The sequence below is a fragment of the Dasypus novemcinctus genome, chromosome 9 (genome assembly GCF_030445035.2).
Source record: "Dasypus novemcinctus isolate mDasNov1 chromosome 9, mDasNov1.1.hap2, whole genome shotgun sequence".
Lineage (NCBI taxonomy): Eukaryota > Metazoa > Chordata > Mammalia > Cingulata > Dasypodidae > Dasypus > Dasypus novemcinctus.
The window spans coordinates 117,588,746-117,609,596 of NC_080681.1; the positions used below are offsets into that span (position 1 = coordinate 117,588,746).

General features: G+C 47.5%; 1 long non-coding RNA gene across 1 annotated transcript; it reads right to left on the reverse strand.

Annotated features, from left to right (window-relative positions):
• Positions 1 to 2,972: 2,972 nt before the first annotated feature.
• On the reverse strand, positions 2,973 to 5,169 carry LOC131279921 (uncharacterized). The gene is made up of 2 exons (XR_009187422.2): positions 5,060 to 5,169; positions 2,973 to 4,191 (listed from the first exon to the last, which is right to left on the reverse strand). It is a non-coding gene; the product is annotated as an uncharacterized lncRNA (long non-coding RNA).
• Positions 5,170 to 20,851: the final 15,682 nt, after the last annotated feature.

The following is a 20,851-nucleotide window of genomic DNA, read 5'->3' on the forward strand; positions in this document are numbered from 1 at the left end:
TCAGTATTTGTGAAGAATCCAGGTGAGTCATTTCACAGGGTGCTCCTCAGCGTGGGTCTGCGGCGAAGTTTCCTCCCACGTAGATTCAGAGAATGCCCTTCGGCTCGAACGCCTTGGCCGTGCTCCAACCTCCGCCTGGGATGTGGACTCCCGGCTTTTCAAAGGGCTGCTTCCTCTCCCCCCTCAAGATCTCTTCAAGTATCACTCTTCAGAGGACCTCCCCGACCACCTTTGTAAAATAGGCCTCTTCACTTTTTCTCTGTGACTGCATCTGACTTGCTTACTTCCTCCCCGCACGTATCATAACCTGTAATTGTTTTATTTGTACCCTTGCTTGCTTACTTGTTTGCTCTCTGTCTCTTTCTATAAGGTAAGCTCCATGCAAGCAATTACCTGGCCTGGCTTGTTCTTTGCTTTTATCCCAGAGCCTCATGCTGTGCCTGGCAAATAATAGGTGCTTGATTAAATACTTGTTGAATAAAGAAATAGTGATGATGAAAAAAAAAGTGGAACAAAAGAAACAATATTACTATGATCCCAATATTCATGAAATGATTACCCACGTATTAGGAACAGTCTAAAAAGAGCCACAGACCTAACCCAGGACCTTGTATATGGGAAGCAGGCACTCAACCACCAGCTACAGCTGCTCCCCAATGAGAGCTGGGTTTTTTGTTTGTTTGTTTTTGTTCTCTGGAGGTATCAGGGATCCAACCTGAGACCTCATATATGAGAAGCAGGTGTTCAACCAGTTGAGCTACATCCGCTCCATTTGGGCTTTTTTTTTTTTTTTACAATGGACATAGGTTATCTCTATAATAATAATTTTAAGTGTTTCTTAAAATAAAAGAACGCATGCCTTCCAGAAGTTTCCCCAGTCAGTTCCCCTCCCTCCTCAGCGCCCCTCCCTCCCTCGGCATTTCTGAGGACCAGGATGGGGCTGCATGAGAACAGCTCCTACAGTGCTGGGCAGAACTCGTGCATTCCCAAGGGCAGGGACCCCCAGCACTGATCCTGGGTGGGCTACTCCGCTCCCTCACAGCTGCTGGTGGCTGGATCAGCAAGTGGCTCTGAGCAGGACTCTGGAACCAGGACTGATGTGCCAGACTCATTCCTCAGAACATTCTGGAGCTGCTGACATTTCCAGACTGTACACATCGTCCCTCTACCAGCAACACCCTTCTCTGTCTTCTGTGCAGCAAACTCCTACTTGCCCTTCAGAACCCAGATCAAACACCACCTCATCTGGGAAACCTTCCCAGACTCCTTCCCATTGCTCTCTCCTCGGCACTCCTGTTCTTCTCTAGCAGGTTGAAACCCGTGTCGGTGTCCCCAGCAGACTTGGAGCACCTTGAGGCCAGAACCTGCCCTGGTCATCCCTGAGTCCCAGGTGCCAGCACAGCATTCCGCACACAGTTGGAGGCTCCTGTCTTCTGCCAGCGTCCATGAAACAGTAACAGGTTACCTTATTAGCATGTAGGAAGGGTGGGATCTTAGACCCTTCACGGGGTCTACACAATGACCAGCACAGTGCCCAGCACATAGTAGGTGCACCCCAGGATCCAGCACAGTGCCCAGCATGTAGAGGTGTATCTGCAGGGTCTGCCATGGAACTCACAGTAGGTCCATCCCCAGGATCTGGCAGAGGCATCTCCACGGTCTGGCGCAGAGCCTGGCACATGGAAGGCACTCAACAGGCATTATCAACTTGAGGGACCAGTGTGTTTTGATGAGGATGATGAGTTGTGTCTTCAAAGGACTGGGGAAGAGGAGGGAAAGCCACCCTGAGAAAGCAGACTTGAAATTCTCCCATGGCTCAAGGTCCCCTGTGGAAAAGCCTGTTCCCTTCCTCCGTCCCAGGGCCATCAGCATCCATTCATGTCACTGGGTAGGGGGTGGGGGACAATTTGCTACAGGCCCTGAGAGTCCCTATTTGTCCTTGCTGGGTTTGCCCAAAATGTACAGCCTTGGCCACTTTACCCAGGCCTTTCTCAGGGATTTGTTTGCAGCAAACCACCTGGAGGGATGAGGTTACCCTGCCCCTGGGACAAAGCAGGCTTCCTCCTGTTTGGTTGGAAAACAGCGAATCCTCCCAGCTCTGCGCTCCTCTGCTGACACGTGGGCCCCTCCCCCCTTGGGCTCTTGCTTGCACCCATCCCACTAGTGAGTCCCCATCCGCACCGCTCCTCCTGGGACCCATCTCTCCTCCTCCCTCCTTCCAACCAGCTCTCACTGGGAAGGAGGCAATAAAATCATTTACCCTTAGGCATCCAGTTCTGATCACACTCTCAGACTAACTTAGCCCAGGGTACCTGACAGTGGAGGGCAGGCCAATGGCTAAATCCCCTGTTCCCCGAAGCGTCAAAAAGACCTCACTGGTACCCCAGATGCTTTTAGGTGATATAGGACTCAGCATTAAATAGCATTGAATTCTTGGGTGAGCAAGTTATGCCATTTTCAGGTCTCTTTCGTTCCTTTTAAATACTTCAAGAAGGAAGTCTTGGGTTGGTGTCAGTCTTGTCTTGAGAACCAGCCCCGGGCTCTCAGCAGTCCCTCCAGCCAAATGTCTCTGGCTTTACAAATCATCTCACTTTCTGGGTTTATAGGAATCTATAGATTTATAGGAATCTATTCAGGGCAAGTGACACTAGTTTTCCATTTTGACAGTGATATAAACTTTCCTTCTTAAGTAACGTTACGTTTAAAAAGTGAGTTAACATAAAGGTAAACATTAAGGCCATCCTAGTTCAGGTAGGGCACTGACGTGGCAGAAGTTGGAAAGTTGGGAAACATGTCACAGTGTGGGGGAAGCTGTCACCAGCGGAGAAATGCGAGCCATTTGGGGGCGACTCCTCCAGCCCCTCCAGTCTGCCCACCCCTGCCCTCAACCATGCTCAGACTCACCTGGCACCTGCTGCTTCTCTGAGTGCCCATCTCGTTGCCACAGAAGAGGTTTTCTGCTTGAATGACAAACAGCCTCTGACCCCGCTGAACAGCTGCGGGGACCGAGATGGGGGCCGAGAGACCCAGTGCCTGTGCCAGTGAAGAGCGCTCTGGACCCTGAGCCTCTGCCCCCAACATCCAAAAGCATAAGCGTGGGTGGGAGGCCCCTCTTGGAGCAGTCACCAGCCGGCTGGGTGTGGAAACCAAAACGGGCTCCCAGAGAGAAACGTCAGGGCCACGAGGCATCCACTGTAGCCTGAATTCCTTCCTGCTGACGCGGAGGTAGAACGACCTACCTAGAGCAAACTGCCAGGAAAGTCAAATCACCAAATGACCAACCCTCCAAGGAATTATCCAGATTTTTGACATTTTCAAGCAGGGACCGGCAAACTAGAGCTCACAGGCCAAATCCAGCCCACTGCTTGTTTTTCTACAGCCCTCTAGGAAAGGTTGATTTTAGCATCCTTAAAGGTGGAGGGAAAACTGAAAGAAGGATATTTCATGACACGTGAAAATTAAATGAAATTCCATTTCAGCATCCACGTCCACTCGGCGTCCACGAGTAAAGTCTGGCAGGCAGCCGCGCCCACGTGGACCCCATCGTCTCTGGCTGCTTTGGCTCTACGATGGCATAGGTGAGCAGCGGCAACAGGGTCTTTCTCTTTACTTGCACCGCCACTCAGCGCACTACAAGTCATCAGTGGAACGGCTCTGTGTTGACAGCACGCCGATCACCATAGTGCAGCACTTGATATTTTTATTACCAGGACGTACGATCACAGCAAAGCCAGGAAAGAAAAGTGGACTTTGAATGTCACGCATTTAAGGCACAGCGGAGTGTGGATTATTTTGTTATTGAGTTAGATGATGTTATGAACTGAATTGTGTCCTCCAGAAAAGACATGCTCAGCTCCTAACCCCAGCTCCTGTGGACGTGACCTTATGTGAAAACAGGGTCTTGGAAGACGTGATCAGTTCAGACGCCAAAACTGGATCAGGGTGAGCCGTGATCCTATATGGCTGGTGTGTTTATGAGAAGAGGAACACGTGGACGCAGGGTCAGACAGAGAGAAGATGGCCATGACGACAGAGCAGAGGCTCAAGTGCTGCAGCTGCAAACCGACTGATGCCAAACTCCCCTACGGGTTTCAGAGGGAGCTTGGCCTTCCCAACACCTCGATGTCAGACTTCGAGCCTGCAGAACCACAAAATAAGCCATCCAGTCTGTGGCACTTCGTTACAGCAGCCCTAGGAGACGAACACAGATGGCAAAGCATTATTCTTACTATGCAATGACAAGTAACCGTGCTAAAAGAATACTATATTTGCCTTGGCCCACAAAGTCTAAAATATTTACTATCTGGCCCTTCATGGAAAAAGTTTGCCAACCGGTTTTTGTATTATCCTGGCTTCAAAGCAGTCATGGGGTTGGATCGCCAGCCCCATTTGACCACATGCCAATTGTCTGCGTGGTTCCTATTTCAAATACAAGCTCAAAAGCTCAACCTTTTACCCATTACTTTGTGTGGACTCGTTCTCAAACGTCCTTGACATTTTCCTCTTAGCTTTGCCAACTTGAGCCCTGCCCTGGCCCAAGAACCACCCCCACCCCTTACCCCCACTCCCAAGCCAGCCCCATCCTTTCTTCCCCAAACATGCAGTCATTTCGTAAATATTTCCTGATGCCTCCTCTGTACCCAGCCCTCGAGAAGTTGACACTGGAGGGGGGGGGGTTTGAAGTGAAGCTTATGCACCAAAACCTGTCCCTGCCTTCCCCACCCACACGCTCAGCATCTTCCTGAAATTAATCATAGAATCTTCCAGTTAGTTACAGGATCCGAGACGCAAAGGTTCTCAGCACGTATAAATGATAGAATCTCCAAGCCTTTAAGCTCTTGGGTTAACAGAAGTTCAGAATGGAAGAAACACAGGAGCTTACACAATTAAATTATTAGGATTAGGGAATCTTAGGGTGCTAAACTGTTAAAAATAAAAAACATATAAAATGTTAAAATTATGAAATTATTTAAGCTGGGTAAATTAGAATCACAGATTTTTAGGACAGAGTGTTCTGGGTGGAAGGAACCTTCTGGATGGTAAGGAACCCACTTCTTACCTATGGCATGACTCCCAAACCAGACCTCAGCAGCCGTCCTGCCTCTGATATCTGCCCAAGGGTCTTGCTGCCCAGTCACACTGTGACGTCTCAGTGGCCATGGCCTTGTCCTCTGTACCTCTGGCCAATGCCCAAGGCTAGCCCTGCTTTCCACGCCCACCCTCTCCACTCGCTCCCTGCAGACACCCAGAGCTGTTCTTGCCCCCACCTCTGCCTGTTGACATGCTGGCCACTTGTTAAGGGATTCCCCAGATGTCACCTCCCCCAGGTATGTCCCTTCATTCTGGGGGTCCAGTAGCCCTTGGGCCTCAGGTCCTCCTGAATCCTTTATGTCACTTCAGTTCTCAGAGCCTCAGGCTCAACACCTGCAAGATGGGAAGACTAGAAGCGTGCGCCTCCACAGGCTGTTGTGGGAGGGAAATCCAGTGACACTCAAACATTTCGCCCAGGACCTGACACCTAAGTGGCACTCAGCCCACGTTAGCTGAGCTCTCAGGGGGCTCTGACCTTGCCTGAGCACTTGGCCCAGTCCAGTGCCGAGTGCTTTGCACTCATGAGCTCATTTCCGACCCTCCACCACCTGCAAGGATAAGCCGGGCTCACTCCCCTCTGCAGGTGGGAAAACGGAGGCTCTGATAACTAGGTGCTGTGCCCAGAGGGCATAGCTAGGAAACGGAGAGCCGGGATGTGGGCCTGAGCACCCCAGTGCCCAAGGCTTTGCCGGTGGCACCAGGTACCTGGCTCCATGGGCAAACACAGAGACAACTACAGGGCATTGAACATGAGCCTGCGTCGAAGGGGAGTGTGCACTGGACAGGGAGGGGCCCATCCAGGAAGACTCCCCGGAAGAGGATGGGCTGCTCTGCCAGGGCCCGTTTACATGCTGGTGGCAGCTGAGGGTCAGGTGTGGGGTGAGGTCAGCAGTGATTTCACCCCATCTGTGGAAGGAGTGACGGGGGTGGGAAAGGGCTGGGGCAGGAAGGGGGGTCACTCATCTACCCTGGGTGGAGTAGGGGACCGCAGTTGTTTGTTTTGAAACAAAGTCACCAAGCAAGCAAGCAAAGAGGAGTGCATTTATTGAGTACTTACTGCATGCCTGGCGCCGTGCTAAGCATTTGACGTGGACCCTTCCGGCCCCGCGAAGGCCCAGCAAGTTTAATAAGGAGCACTATCACCCCGAGACTGAAAGTGTACCAAAAGAGCCAGGTGGACCTGGGTTCAAGTTTGGCTCTGCTGCTCTCTAGCTGTGTGACCTTGGGCAGGTGACGCCCCCTCCCTGAGCCTCAATCTCCTCATCTGTACTATAGTGTGTAGTGAAGAATTAGCCTGACTCATAGAGAGGTCTGGCCTGTAGCCTTGGCTACTGGAAGGTGCTCTCTAAGTCCCCGGAATGTCCTGCCTGGTAGGGGTGTCTCTGGGTGTCCAGAGGCTTCGGCCTCTGGAGAATCCGATGTGATTTACGGTGGCAGCTTTGGGGCTCCGGAGGAACCGATGACTAAAGGTATTAGGCTGGCTTCCAGGAGGAGCAGGAAACTAAAGGTCAGCCATGCGGGTGGCATGCGATCAAGCCCCAACAAAACCCTGGGCACCAAAGGTTGGCAGCGCTCGGTGTGTTTTGTCACACACCGTGACCAAGAGGAGGTGACGCCGTCCAGGGCTCCGTGGGGGGAGGATGACCAGAAGCTCTGCGTCTCTCCAGATTCGCCCGACGCCGCTCTTCTTTTGGCTGGTTCTAACGTGTGCCCTTTCGCTATAATAAAACTGTAATCCTAAGTAGCATGTGCTCCTGGGTTCTGTGAGTCAACCTAGTGAGTTACTGAATCTGCGGGTGATCATGGGAATTCCTGGATTTGTAGCCAGCTGGTCTGGGGCTCCCCAAACTTGAGGCCGATGCATGAAGTGAAGGCAGCCTTGTGGGGCCTGTGCCCTCTGACTTCGCAGTTTGCCTACAGGGATAGTAATACGAGGTGAAACCAAATTTGTCAACATTTGACTATTTTTGACCTGAGGAAATGTCAGTTTCACACAATTCAACCTCACATCTACTGGACAGGTTGTTGGGAGCATTATAAAAATTAACCCATCTAATTCCCTTGGCCCTGTGTGTGGACCACAAGTGCTCAGTTAGCAGGAGCTCTTCTTTGTCGCCCTTGTCTCCATGTAGCAGTTGAAAATGCTAAGAGAGGTTAAGGAACTTGCCCGAGGTCACCCAGCTGGCAGGAGGCACAGTCGGAGTTCAGACCCATATGCAAGCCCAGGGCCCTGGCGCCTCCTTTCCAGAGAAGAGTGTCTTCTCTGTGGGTGGGACAGGGAGGAGCCCCTGGCAGTCTGTGCAGCTCAGGCCTTCTTTCCAGAACTGCCAGTGGGACGCTGAGGACCCCTGTTACCTCAGTAACCATCTGTGGAGCCCCCATCCTACCTGCTCCCTTGCTACAGGGGCTGGAACCACCTACCGGCTGAGAAGTGGGCTCCAGCAGCCTGGCAGGAAGCCCTATGATAGTGTGGGGTGCAGGGGGCAGAGGGTGGGGTTGGGGTCATGGTCAAAGCCAGCTATGACTTTTCTACAGGCTCAGCTTCCTCTTCCAGGCACAGAGACCATGACTGCCTGGGAGGGGGAGCCTGGGAGTGTGTGTGTGTACATGGGTGTGTGCACATCTCTGTGCGTAGAAGCTGCAGCTGTCAGCACCCATCCCCCCGCCCTCAGAGGAGACAGCTTCGAATCCTCCAGCCTTTGGCTGGCAGCTCTAGGCTGCAGGGGTCTACCTCAGGAAAGAAGAGAGAGAGGGATGCAGCCTAGGGCTGATTCAGCTTTTGGCCAACAAATTTGGTCTTCTGTGTCCCACGAGCCCTTCCAGGCCAGGAGGAACTGCACCATTGTTTGTCCTGGGAGCCAGGACAGGACCAAAGAGATTCGACCTTCTCAATCACCCTCCCTCTGACCATGACTGGTTGTTGAGGATACAGAGGGGAGTGGAATTATGTCCTACCTGGAAATAGGGAGGGGGCTGCTAGCAAAGGTTAGAGAACAGCCTCTGAGGAAGTTTGAATTGCAAGGCTCTGAACAGCCTTGAGGCAGGATCCCCGCCACACTGATGCTCTCGGTGTGGCAGTGAATACACTCCAACCAGGCTTTGAACTGAGAGGGCTGTTGAAGAGCACCATCTGCTGGTGGACAAAGGAAGTACATGCAAGGAAATTAAAAGCAAATAAATGAGGCCTTTTTGAGCCTTATAGCCTCCCTCTCCAAGGACCTCGGAAGTGGGTCTGCAAGCCATACTGGGCCCATGGCCTGCATTTGAGCGATTAAACAGGACCATTATAAAGAGCTAGAACATGTTGAACAAGAACCAAAGAATAGCAGCAACACATAGCTTCCTGCCACTAAATTCCTACACAAGAGAAATTGAACATTTGAGTAAACTCACCATCCTAATCAGATGCCAAGACATCTGCAAAAAATTACAAGCCATACTAAGAAAATGGAAGATATGGTCCAAGCAAAGGAATATATCAAAGCCGCAGATGTGGCTCAAATGATTTGGCTCCCGTCTACCACATGGGAGGTCCAGGGTTTGATTCCTGGGGTTTCCTGATGAAGGCAAACTGGCCCACTCGGCAAGCTGGCTCAAGCGGCAAGCTGGCCACGGAGGAGTGCTGGCCTGTGTGGCAAGCTGGCCTGAGCAGAGAGCTGGTGCAGCAAGATGACACAACAAACAGAGACACAGAGGAGAGACAATAAGAGATGCAGCAGACCAGGGAGCTGAGGTGGTGCAAGAGATTGAGCACCTTTCTCCCACTCCAGAAGGTCCCAGGATTGGTTCCCAGTGCTGCCTAAAGAGAAGACAAGCAGACACAGAAAAATGCACAGTGAATGGACACATAGAGCAGACAATGAAAGGGGGAGGGGAGAAATAAATAAATAAATAAATCTTAAAAAAAAAAAAAGCCCCAGATGAGGCACAGGATTAGAGACAACTAATCAACAAAGTTCATACAAATCTCCTAAATCAAGGGAAGAAAATTTGGCCCAATGGATAGAGTATCCGCCTACCACCTGGGAGGTCCAGGGTTGAAACCCAGGGCCTCCTGACCTCTGTGATGAGCTGGCCCATTTGCAGTGCTGATGCATGCAAGGAGTGCCATGCCACAGAGGGGTGTCCCCTGCATAGGGGAGCCCCAAGTGCAAGGAGTGCACCCTGCAAGGAGAGTCGCCCAGCGCAAAAAAAGTGCAGCCTGCCCAGGAGTGGTGCTGCCCACACGGAGAGCTGATGCAGCAAGATGATGCAACAAAAAGAGACACAGATTCCCCATGCTGCTGACAAGAATACAAGCAGACACAGAAGAACACACAGCGAATGGACACAGGGAGCAGACAGCTGGGGCGGGGGATGTGGGCAGGAAGGGGAGATAAATAAAAAATAAATCTTTCAAAAAAAAATTTCCTAAATCATCAAAAGACAATTTGGCTAAACAGATTAAGGTCATCAAGGAAACACTGGACAAGCAAAAGGAAGAATTTGAAAACCTGAATAGAAAAATAACAGAACTTACGGGAATGAAAAACACAATAGGTGAGATCAAAAACACATTAGGGAGTGGGTGTACCCAGTGGTTGAGCATCTGCTTCCTATGTATGAGTTCCTGGTTTCAATCCCCGGTACCTTCTAAAAACAAAAACATTAGAGGCAAACAACAACAGACTCCAAATGATAGAAGAAATAATAAGTGATGCAAAAGACAGAATAGCTGAAATTGAAGTAGAGAGAAGAACAGAGAGAGAAAAGAAGGGGAAAATTTGATCAAGGGCTCAGGGAGTTGAATGACAACACAAAGTGCAACAGCGTATGTGTCAGGGGAGTTCCAGAAGGAGAAGAGAAGGGAAAGGGGCAGAGAGAGTATTTGAGGAAATGGCTGAAAATTTCCAAACTCTTATGAAAGAAATGAATTTCATGTCCAAAAAGCATAGCATACTCTATCAGAATAAATCCTAATAGCACTACTCCAAGACTCATACTACTTAGAATGTCAAATGTCAAAGATAAACAGAAAATTCTAAGACCAGCAAGGGAGAAGCAAACTATCACGTATAAGGGATGCCCAGTAAGACTTAATGCATATTTCCCATCAGAAACCATGGAGGCATGAAGACAGTTGTATGATGTAATTAAGATACAGAAAAAGAAAAATTGCCAACCAAGAACTCTTTATCCAGAAAAATTGTCCTTCAAATATGAAGGTTGAGTTTAAAATATTCACGAACAAACAGAAACTAAGAGAGTTCATAAAAAAGAATATAGCTTTTCAAGAAGCATTAAAGGGAGCCTTACAGCCCAAAAGAAAAAGACAGAGAGAGAGACTTGACAGAGAGTATAGAAAGTAAGAATAGCAGAAAGGATAACCAAAAGAGTAAAAAGATAGACGAAAATAAGATATGGCATATGAAAGCCAAAGAATAAAATGGTGGAAGTAAATAATTCCTTTATAATAGTATCATTGAATGTGAATGGATTAAACTCCCCAATCAAAAGACAAGGCTGACAGAATGTATAAAAAAATTTTCTTTTAAAACATGGGAAGCAGATGTGGCTCAAGCAATTGGGCTCTCACCTACCATATAGGACGTGCAGGGTTTGATTCCCAGGGCCTCCTGGTTAAGGCAAGCTGGGCTGTATGGTGCACTGGCCCAAGAGGAGAGCTGACACAGCAAGATGATGCAACAAAAAGAGACACAGAGGAGAGACAATAAGAGACACAGCAGACCAGGGAGCAAAGTTGGCACAAGAGAATGATCGCCTCTCTACCACTTCAGAAGGTCCCAGGATCGGTTCCCAGAGCTGCCTAATGAGAATACAAGCAGACACAGAAGAACACACAGCGAATGGACACAGAGAGCAGATAATGGAGGGAGGGGGGGAGAAATAAATAAATATTAAAAAGAAAATAAAACATGAACCATCCATACACTGTCTACAAGAGATTCACCTTAGATCCAGGGATACAAAGCAGCTAAAAGTGAAAGTTTGGGAAAAGTTATTCCACAGAAACAGTATGACCCAGATGGAATGGACAAATTCCTAGAAATGTACAACCCACATTGACTCTACAATAAATACAAGAACTCAACAAACCAATCACATTTAAAGAGATTGAATCAGTCATCAAAAAACTCCCAGCCGGTGAGTGTATGTAGCTCAAGCTGCTGAGGGCCTGCTTCCCATGCTCAAGGTCCCGGGTTTGATCTCCTGTACCTCCTAAACCAATGAAAAAAACAAGCAAACAAACGGAAAAAACCACCTTGGGGGTGCTAGCATAGCTCAGTGGTTTAGGCTTCCACATACAGGTCCCAGGTTCAATCTCCGGCCCCAATACCTCAGGTGAAAAAAAAAATCTCCCAACAAAGAAAGGTCCAGCATCAGATGGCTTCACAGGTAAATTCTACCAGGCATTTCTAGAAGAATTAACAGCAAACCTGTTTAAACTCTTCCAAAAATTAAAGAGGGGGAAAAATTACCCAACACATTTTATGAAGCCAATATCACCCTAATACCAAAGCCAGGTAAAGATACTGACAGGAAAAGGAAATTACAAACCAATCTCTCTAATGACCATAGATGCAAAAATTCTCAACAAAATATTTGCAAATGTTTTGATGTGCTGAATACAACAGCATATCAAAAGACTTATACACCATGACCAAGTGGGATTCATTCCTGATATGCAAGGCTGGTTCAACATTAAGAAAACATAAGAAAATCAATTGATATAATACAACACACTAACAAATTGAAGGGGAAAAACCACATGATCACCTCAATCGATGTGGAAAGCACATTCAACAAAATCCAGAATCCTTTCTTGATAAAAAACACTCAAAAGATAGGACTAGAAGGAAAGTTCCTCAGTATGATAAAGGCCATGTATGAAAAGCCCACAGCCAACATTGTACTCAGTGAGGAGAGGTTGAAAGCTTCCCCTCTAAGATCAGGAACCTTAAAGGCATCCAAATAGGAAAAGAGGAAATAAAACTCTCACTCTTCACAGATGACATGATCCTGTATTTAGAAATTTCTGAAATGTCTATGACAAAGCTACTTGAGCTAATCAATGAGTCCAGCAAAGTGGCAAGATACAAGATCAACGTGTAAAAATCAATAATGTTTCTGTACACGAGTATAGAACAATCTGAGGAGGAAATCGGGAGGGAGGGGGATTCTATTTACAATAGCGACAAAAAGACTCAAATACCTAGGAGTCAGTTTAACCAAAAACATATAGGACCTGGGAAGCCGACTTGGCCCAGTGAATAGGGCATCCGCCTACCACATGGGAGGTCCACGGTTCAAACCCCGGGCATCCTTGACCCATGTGGAACTGGCCCATGCGCAGTGCTGATGTGCACAAGGAGTGCCATGCCACACAGGGGTGTCCCCCGCATGGGGGAGCCCCGCACACACGGAGTGCACCCCATAAGGAGAGCCGCCCAGAACTTAGAAAGTGCATCCTGCCCAAGAATGGTGCTGCACACATGGAGAGCTGACACAACAATATGACACAAAGAAAGAAACACAGATTCCTGGTGCCACTGATAAGGATAGAAGTGGTCACAGTGAATGGACACAGAGAGCAGACAAGGGAGGGGGGGTGTAAGGGAGAGAAATAAATAAAAAATAAATCTTGGGAAGCGGACTTGGTCCAGTGGTTAGGGCATCCGTCTACCACATGGGAGGTCCACGGTTCAAACCCCGGGTCTCCTTGACCAGTGTGGAGCTGGCCCACACACAGTGCTGATGCGCGCAGAGTGCTGTGTCACGCGGGGGTGTTCCCGCGTAGGGAAGCCCCACGTGCAAGGAGTGCACCCTGTAATGAGAGCCGCCCAGTGCAAAAGAAAGTGCAGCCTGCCCGGGAATGGTGCCACACACATGGAGAGCTGACACAACAAGATGAAGCAACAAAAAGAAACACAGATTCCCGTGCTGCTGACAACAACAGAAGCGGACAAAGAAGACGCAGCAAATAGACGCAGAGAACAGACAGCTGGGGCAGGAGGAGGGGAGAGAAATTAATAAATAAATATTTTTAAAAAATAAATCTTTTTTAAAAAATATATAGGACCTATATTCAGAAAACTACAAAACACTGCTAAAAAGAAATCAAAGAAGAAGTAAACAAATGGAAAGACATTCCATGTTCATGGACTGGAAGAATAAATATCACGAAGATGTCCATCCTACCCAAACTAATTTATAGATTCAATACAATACCAATTAAAATTCCAACAGCCTACCTTACAGAAATAGAAAAGGCAATTACCAAATCTGGAAGGGAAAAGGCACCCAAATAGCCAAAAATATCCTAAAAAAGAAGAATGACCTTGAAACATATTATAAAACCAAAGTGGTCAAAACAATGTGGTATTGGCATTAAGATAGATGCATCAGGGAAGAGGACTTGGCCCAGTGGTTAGGGCGTCTGTCTACCACATGGGAGGTCCACGGTTCAAACCCCGGGCATCCTTGACCCGTGTGGAGCTGGCTCACATGCAGTGCTGATGCACGCAAGGGGTGCCCTGCCATGCAGGGGTGTCTCCCGTGTAGGGGAGCCCCACGTGCAAGGAGTGTGCCCCATAAGGAGAGCGCCCAGCGTGAAAGAAAGTTCAGCCTGCCCAGGAATGATGCCACACACACGGAGAGCTGACACAGCAAGACGATGCAACAAAAAGAAACACAGATTCCCATGCTGCTGACAACAACAGAAGCAGACAAAAAGCAGAACACGCAGCAAAGGGACACAGAGAACAGACAACCGGGGTGGGAGGGGGGGCGGAATGGAGAGAAATAGATAAAAATAAATCTTTCAAAAAAAGGTGGATGCATCAATCAGTGGAATAGAATTGAGAGGCCAGAAATAAACCTTCACCTCTATGGCCAACTGGTTTTTGACAGTGTGACTACCAAGCCCACATTACTGGGACAAAACTGTCACTTCAGCAAATGGTGCTGGGAGAAGTGAATATCCATAAGCAAAAGAAGGAAAGAGGACCCCTGTCTCATTCCCTATACAGGAATCAACTCAAAGTGGATCAAAGACCTAAATATAAAAGCCAGGACCATAAAACATCTAGAAGGAAATGCGGGGAAATATTTTCAAGAACTTGTAGTAGGTGATGTGGTAGGTGCATGAGCAACAGAAGAAAACATAGATAAATGGGACCACCTCAAAATTAAACACGTCTGTACTTCAAAAGACTTTGTCAAAGGGGTGAAAAGGCAGCCAACTCAATGGGAGAAATATTTGGAAATCACATATATGATAAGGGTTTGATAATGGTGATATATAAAGAGGTGCTACAACTCAACTATAAAAAGACAAACAACACAACTTAAAAATGTGCTAAAGTCTTGAATAGACACTAGCCCAAATAAGAAACACAAATGGTGAAAAAATATGAAATAATTTTCAATATCACTAACAACTAGGGAACTGCAAATCAAAACTACAATGAGATATCATTTCACACCTATTAGAATGACCACTATTAAAAAGACAGAGAACTGTAAGTGTTGGTTGGAGAGGATTTGGAGAGAGAGGAACACTTATTCACTGGTGGTGGGAATGTAGAATGGTACAGCCACTGTGGAGGACTGTTTGGCAGTTCCTAAAGAAGTTGAGTATAGATTTGCCATGTGGCCCAGCAATACCACTACTGGGTATTAACCCAGGAAAACTGAGAGCGGTGACATGAACAGACATCTGCATACCGATATTCAAAGCAACATTATTCACAATCGCCAAAATTTGGAAACAACCACGTGTCCATCACCAATGAATGGATAAACTATGGTGTATTCACATGATGGACTATTATGCAGCTGTAAGAAGAAATAACATTGTGAAGCATACAACAATATGGATTAGCTTGAAGGACATTACGGTGAGTGAAGCAAGCCAGACACAAAAGGACAAATACTATATGATTGTTCTATTATGAACTAAATAAACAGTATCATATAAACTCGAGGAGTTAATAACCAGACTATGGGTCACCAGAAAATGGAATGAGGTTAGAGAATAGAAAGCTGAGCGTTAACTTGTGCAGAATTGGTAAAAAGGGTGTGTGCTAATCTTTGGAAATGAATAGAAAAGGTGAAAACACTAGGTAGTGTTTATAACTAGCAGTACTATTACATGGGTATGACAGTGGTTGAAAGGGGACGTCTAAGGTCATGTATATTACTAAAAGGAAAGCTAAAAATATATAACATGGGACTATATAGATAGTAAAACCTCATGTGAATATGATATGGGTAATATTGTATATATAAGACTTTTTCTTTGAAACTGAACAAATATATTTTGTGTGTGTGGTTTTTTTTTTTAGATTTATTTTATTTATTTCTCTCCCCTTCCCCCGCTCCAGTTGTCTCTTCTCTGTGTCTATCTGCTTCATGGTCTTCTTTGTCCACGTCTGTTGTTGTCAGCAGCACGGGAATCTGTGTCTTGTTTTGTTGCATCATCTTGCTGTATCAGCTCTCCGTGTGTGCAGCGCCATTCCTGGGCAGGCTGCACTTTCTTTCGCGCTAGGCGGCTCTCCTTACAAGGCACACTCCTGGCGCGGGGGACACCCCTGCATGGCAGGGCACTCCTTGCGCGCATCAGTGCTGCGCGTGGGCCAGCTCCACACGGGTAAAGGAGGCCTGGGGTTTGAACCGCGGACCTCCCATGTGGTAGGCGGACACCCTTTCTATTGGGCCAAGTCCACTTCCCCAAATATGTGTTAATAGTACAAGATATTAATATCAAGCAAAGACACGACCAAAGCAAACTATGGACAGTAGTATATAGTAAGATATTAATAATCTTCCATTAAAGGTAAAAAAAGAAAGGAGCTATACTAAGTTAAAGAAATTAGACAAAAGGTACTACATATTGTTTGACTCCATCTATACAAAATATAAATACAATAAATTAAAGAGAAAGAAACAGAATAGCACCTATGTATGGCAGGGGAAGCATAGACTGAGAAGTGATTATTAAGGGGTAGAGTGTTTTCGTTTTTCTGGTTTTTGTTTATTAGTATTATCATTATTGGAATAATGAAAATGTTCTAATAATGATTGAAGTGATGAATGCACAACTATGTGATTATACAAAATACCATTGACTGTACCCTTTGAAAAAAATTAAAAGAAAAAAAATAATCAGGGCATGTTTATAATTCTACATTTTTGCAATATTTGAGAATATCACATTGTATTACATCAACCAATTCAGTGTTTCTCAAATATTAAAGGCATAAAAAAAGAGCAAATATCATCTGATCATCTGGGAATAACAGGTCAGCCTGGGGACTGCAATTTAAAATGCACAAAAGAATTTTTAGTTGAAATCTTAGCAAGTTTGTCAACAGTATTAGAATAGTTATGAGAATTTAAATTCACCGTATTTATACACTTATTAGATTTCTAAGAGGTCTTTAAGTACTTCAGAAAGTTTTGTTTGTATTAAGGCATTTGAAGTGTTTAAGAAAGGAACTGAATATACTAAACATATAAATGCAGCTTAACATGTTTAATTAACTAAGATTGTAAATGTGGCCAAACTTTCAACTACTGTCCCTTAAAAGTGTTAAAAGTTACTATACTCATTTTTAAAAAGAGAGAGATTTTTAACCTGATCTCCAAAGTTGATGTGGGGTTGTTGAATTTGTAACTATAATAAACTGAATATCTGTTTTATGAAAACCAAAGGAGAATGAACTCTTTTCCTGAGCACAAAATTACCCTCCAGGGCACCAAAAACTCACTGACACATAGGTAAGCACAGCTGTGGAAATTAAAACTAGGCCCCCAAGCCCTCTTTTTCTTTCTTTTTATATACTTTATTTATTTATTAAGATTTATTTTATTTATCTCTCCCCTTCCCCCCCACCCCGGTTGTCTGTTCTCTGTGTCTATTTGCTGCATCTTCTTTGTCCGCTTCTGTTGTTGTCAGCGGCACGGGAATCTGTATTTCTTTTTGTTGTGTCAACTCTCCGTGTGTGCGGCACCATTCCTGGGCAGGCTGCACTTTCTTTCGCGCTGGGCGGCTCTCCTTACGGGGTGCACTCCTTGCGTGTGGAGCTCCCCGATGCAGGGACAGCCCTGCGTGGCATGGCACTCCTTGCGCGCATCAGCACCGTGCATGGGCCAGTTCCACACGGGTCAAGGAGGCCCGGGGTTTGAACCGCAGACCTCCCATGTGGTACACGGACACCCTAAACACTGGGCCAAATCCGCTTCCCTTATTTATTTTTTGTTGTCTTTTTTTTTTAAGATACATAGATCACAAAAAATGTTACATTAAAAAATATAAGAGGTTCCCATATAACCCACAAATCACCCCCCCTCCCCCCAATCTTCCCACATCAACAACCTCTTTCATCATTGTGGCACATTCATTGCATTTGGTGAATACATTTTGGAGCACTGCTGCACCGCATAGATTATAGTTTACATTGTAGTTTACACTCTTCCCCCAGTCCACCCAGTGGGCCATGGCAGGACATATAATGTCCAGCATCTGTCCCTGCAATATCAATCAGGACAAGTCCAAGTCCTGAAAATGCCCCCACAACACATCTCTTCTTCCCTCTCCCTGCCCTCAGCAACTCCCGAGGCAACTGTCTCCACATCAATGATACAATTTCTTCCATTGCTAGAGTCACAATAGTTCTATAGTAGAATACCAATAAGTCCACTCCAATCCATATTTTATTCCTCCATCCTGTGGACACTGGGATGGTGATGTCCACTCCACCTCTAAATCGAGAGGGGGTTAGATGCCACCTGGTTGATGGATGTGATTCTCCTGCTTAGAGTTGTAGGCACTCTTGGTTCCCTGGTGTGGTGGTTGACCATCTTCACCTCCCTGTTAGCTGACCTGATAAGTCCAATGAACCAGAGAGTAGGAGTTGCAAGTCTGCTAAGGCTCACGGCCCAGCTGACACATGGACAGTTCAGAGATTCAAGTCTCCTGAGTATACACCAACCCCAGCACCAACCACAGGTTCAGTAAAAGAGATAGAAGTGGCATGGGTAGAAAGGTCACATCTGAGTCCAACTTCATCACACTCAGGATCACAAATTCCAAACGAGAGATCACTGACATGGCATTGAACTCTGGAGCCATCTGTCATGACTGTAGGACCTGGGTGTCTCCATCGCCCTCAGGAGCACCAGTACCTGGGGTTGTGTCTACTTTGGCTGTCTCTGGGATCCTGCTGAGACATGCGTAAATGTGGCCCCTCTGATGACCTCCTGACTCTATCTGGAGTCTCTTAGCCATATAAATTCATTTGTCTTTACCATTTCCCCCTTAATTCAAAGTCTTTTTCTAACTACTATGAAAATACTCAAGTCCTCTTGAACTGACCTGAGGTCCCTCCTGGAGTTGCCCTAGGTCTAGATGGACGGGGCATCCTGGGCAAGTTCCCAGGTCTCAGAAATGCTCATACCACCCTGTCCGGATAGACCAGGCTTGCTGTAGCCTGCATGGGTACTGCCCCTTTCTTGACCTGCCCATTAATTATTATTATTGGGCCCAGAAAATCTGGAGGTACACCAGGATTCAAACCCATGCCAGGCAGCGTCACGACTCACACGCTTGTGCCAGGCTAGCTCTCAAGCCCCCCCATAAGGAACGAAATCCCTCATTCACTGGCTCTGGGCAGGCGCCGTCTTCCTTCTTTGAGCCCTCAGAGGCTGTAACAGGATTCTCGCATCAGCAGCGCCTCCTGCTGGGGGCTTGGCACATGGCAAGCTGAGCAGAGCTGTTCAGTACGGCGCACTTGAGGTCTTATCCAGAGGAGGGAAAACGTACGGATGGAAACAGAAAGGGCCCCATGCTCCGAAAGTTCTAGGACCCATCCCAGAAAGTCCTTTCGCTTCCACTTTGCCTCTCTCTGAGGTCTGTGCCATGGGCCCTGTATTAGTCAGCCAAAGGAGTGCTGATGCAAAATACCAGAAATTGGTTGGTTTTTATAAAGGTTATTTATTTGGGGTAGGAGCTTACAGATACCAGGCCATAAAGCATAAGTTACTTCCCTCACCAAAGTCTTTTTGGAGCAAGATGGCTGCTGACGTCTGCGAGGGTTCAGGCTTCCTGGGTTCCTATGTTCCTGGGGCTTGCTTTACTCTGGCTTCAAGGTTCCTTCCTTCCTGGGGCTGGCTTCTCCTTTCCTCTGCGTGCTGACTTCCCAGAGCTCCAGTTTAAGTCTTCAGCATCAAACTCCAAAATCAAAACTCCAACATGAAAAGCCCTCAACTGTGTTCTTCCCCATGCCTTTTACCTGTGAGTCCCCACCCACCAGGGAGTGGGGACCCAAGCCCTAATCATAACCCAATCATGCCCAGGTACAGATCAGATTACAAGCATAATCCAATATTTCTTTTTAGAATTCATCAATTATATCAAACTGCTACAGGCCCTGCCCACCCCCACGACTTGTTCCCTAGGGCACGGTCCCATGCCTGCTCTCCTGAACCCCTTCTACCCCCTCACCGCAGAGGGATCCCCCTTCCCACGGCTCTCCACTGCCTGCAGAATCCAGCTGGAACTCTCTCTCGCCTGGCTGAGCTTAACCCCAGACTGTTTTCCTGGTTTTGTCCCCCAAAAAGTCCACTCGCCATTTACCCCATACCCCCCGAGCTGCCTCCTGCCAGGGACACCCTTCCCCCCTCTGACTGTCCAACTCCTCCCCATCCTTCAAAGGTGAGCTCAAGGGCCACCTCTTCCAGGAAGCCATCCCTCTCTCCTCAGCCAGAATTAACGGATTCCCCCTCTGGAAGCAGAGATTGTGCCCCTGGCTTGGCTTCCTGTGGCCGGTGTCTCTGGCCTGAGGGCTTTCTCCGCCGGCAGGCAGCGGACCAAGAGGGCTAGGGAATTACCCACCCAACGAGGTGCAGCCCCCAACCCAAGACCCCGTCGGAGGACGAGCACCCAGCTCCCTTGCCCCTTGGCTGGGATAACCCTGACGTTCGTTGCTTGACACACTTTGTTGTCTCCCTCACGTTATCTGTCTCGACTCTCACCGCCCTGCTGGTGTTCCCTGGGATTGCCTCTCACATAAAAAATGTGTTCGTGACTTCCTGTCTCAGGTTCCAGAGGAACCCACACTCAGCTGTCCCAGCATGCTCTCCACGGTGCTCAGCAGATACCTTTGCCTTAGCAATGGTCACCAGCGCCTTGACTAGTAACCGTTCAAACCCCTGGCCAGGTGACTCGAGCACTTTCGCCGTATGTGTATTATCTCATTTAAAGCTCATGACAACCTGGAAAGGGGGTGCCATGATTCTCTCCCACTTCACAGCTGCGGAAACCAGGACCCAAGTACAATGACTTGCCTGAGGCTTCGCTAAACAGCAAGTGGCAGGGCTGGGATTTAAATCCTGGAGACAGGGACTGTAACTACCACGTGGAGTGGGGCAGAAATAAAAACAGCACCTGCCTCCCAGGTGGTTGTCAGGACCAGATGACACAATGGGATGCTAGGTGCTGCTTAGCACAGGACCTGCTCGTCGTAAACGCCCACGAGGTTTTCTCCCTATAAGAAGGTTTTCTTGTGCCCATGTGTCGCCCCCACTAGATTGCTCTTAAGGATGAGCAGTCGCTTGTGGGTCTGTGCCCCTCCTCCTGCCCAGCCCAGCACCTGGCAGGTGCTCAGGGACATTAAGGCAACAGGACAGACCTAAGGACCCGGATCTGTTACCACCAGGCTGTGTGACCTTGGACAAGTCACTGCTCCTTTCTGGACCA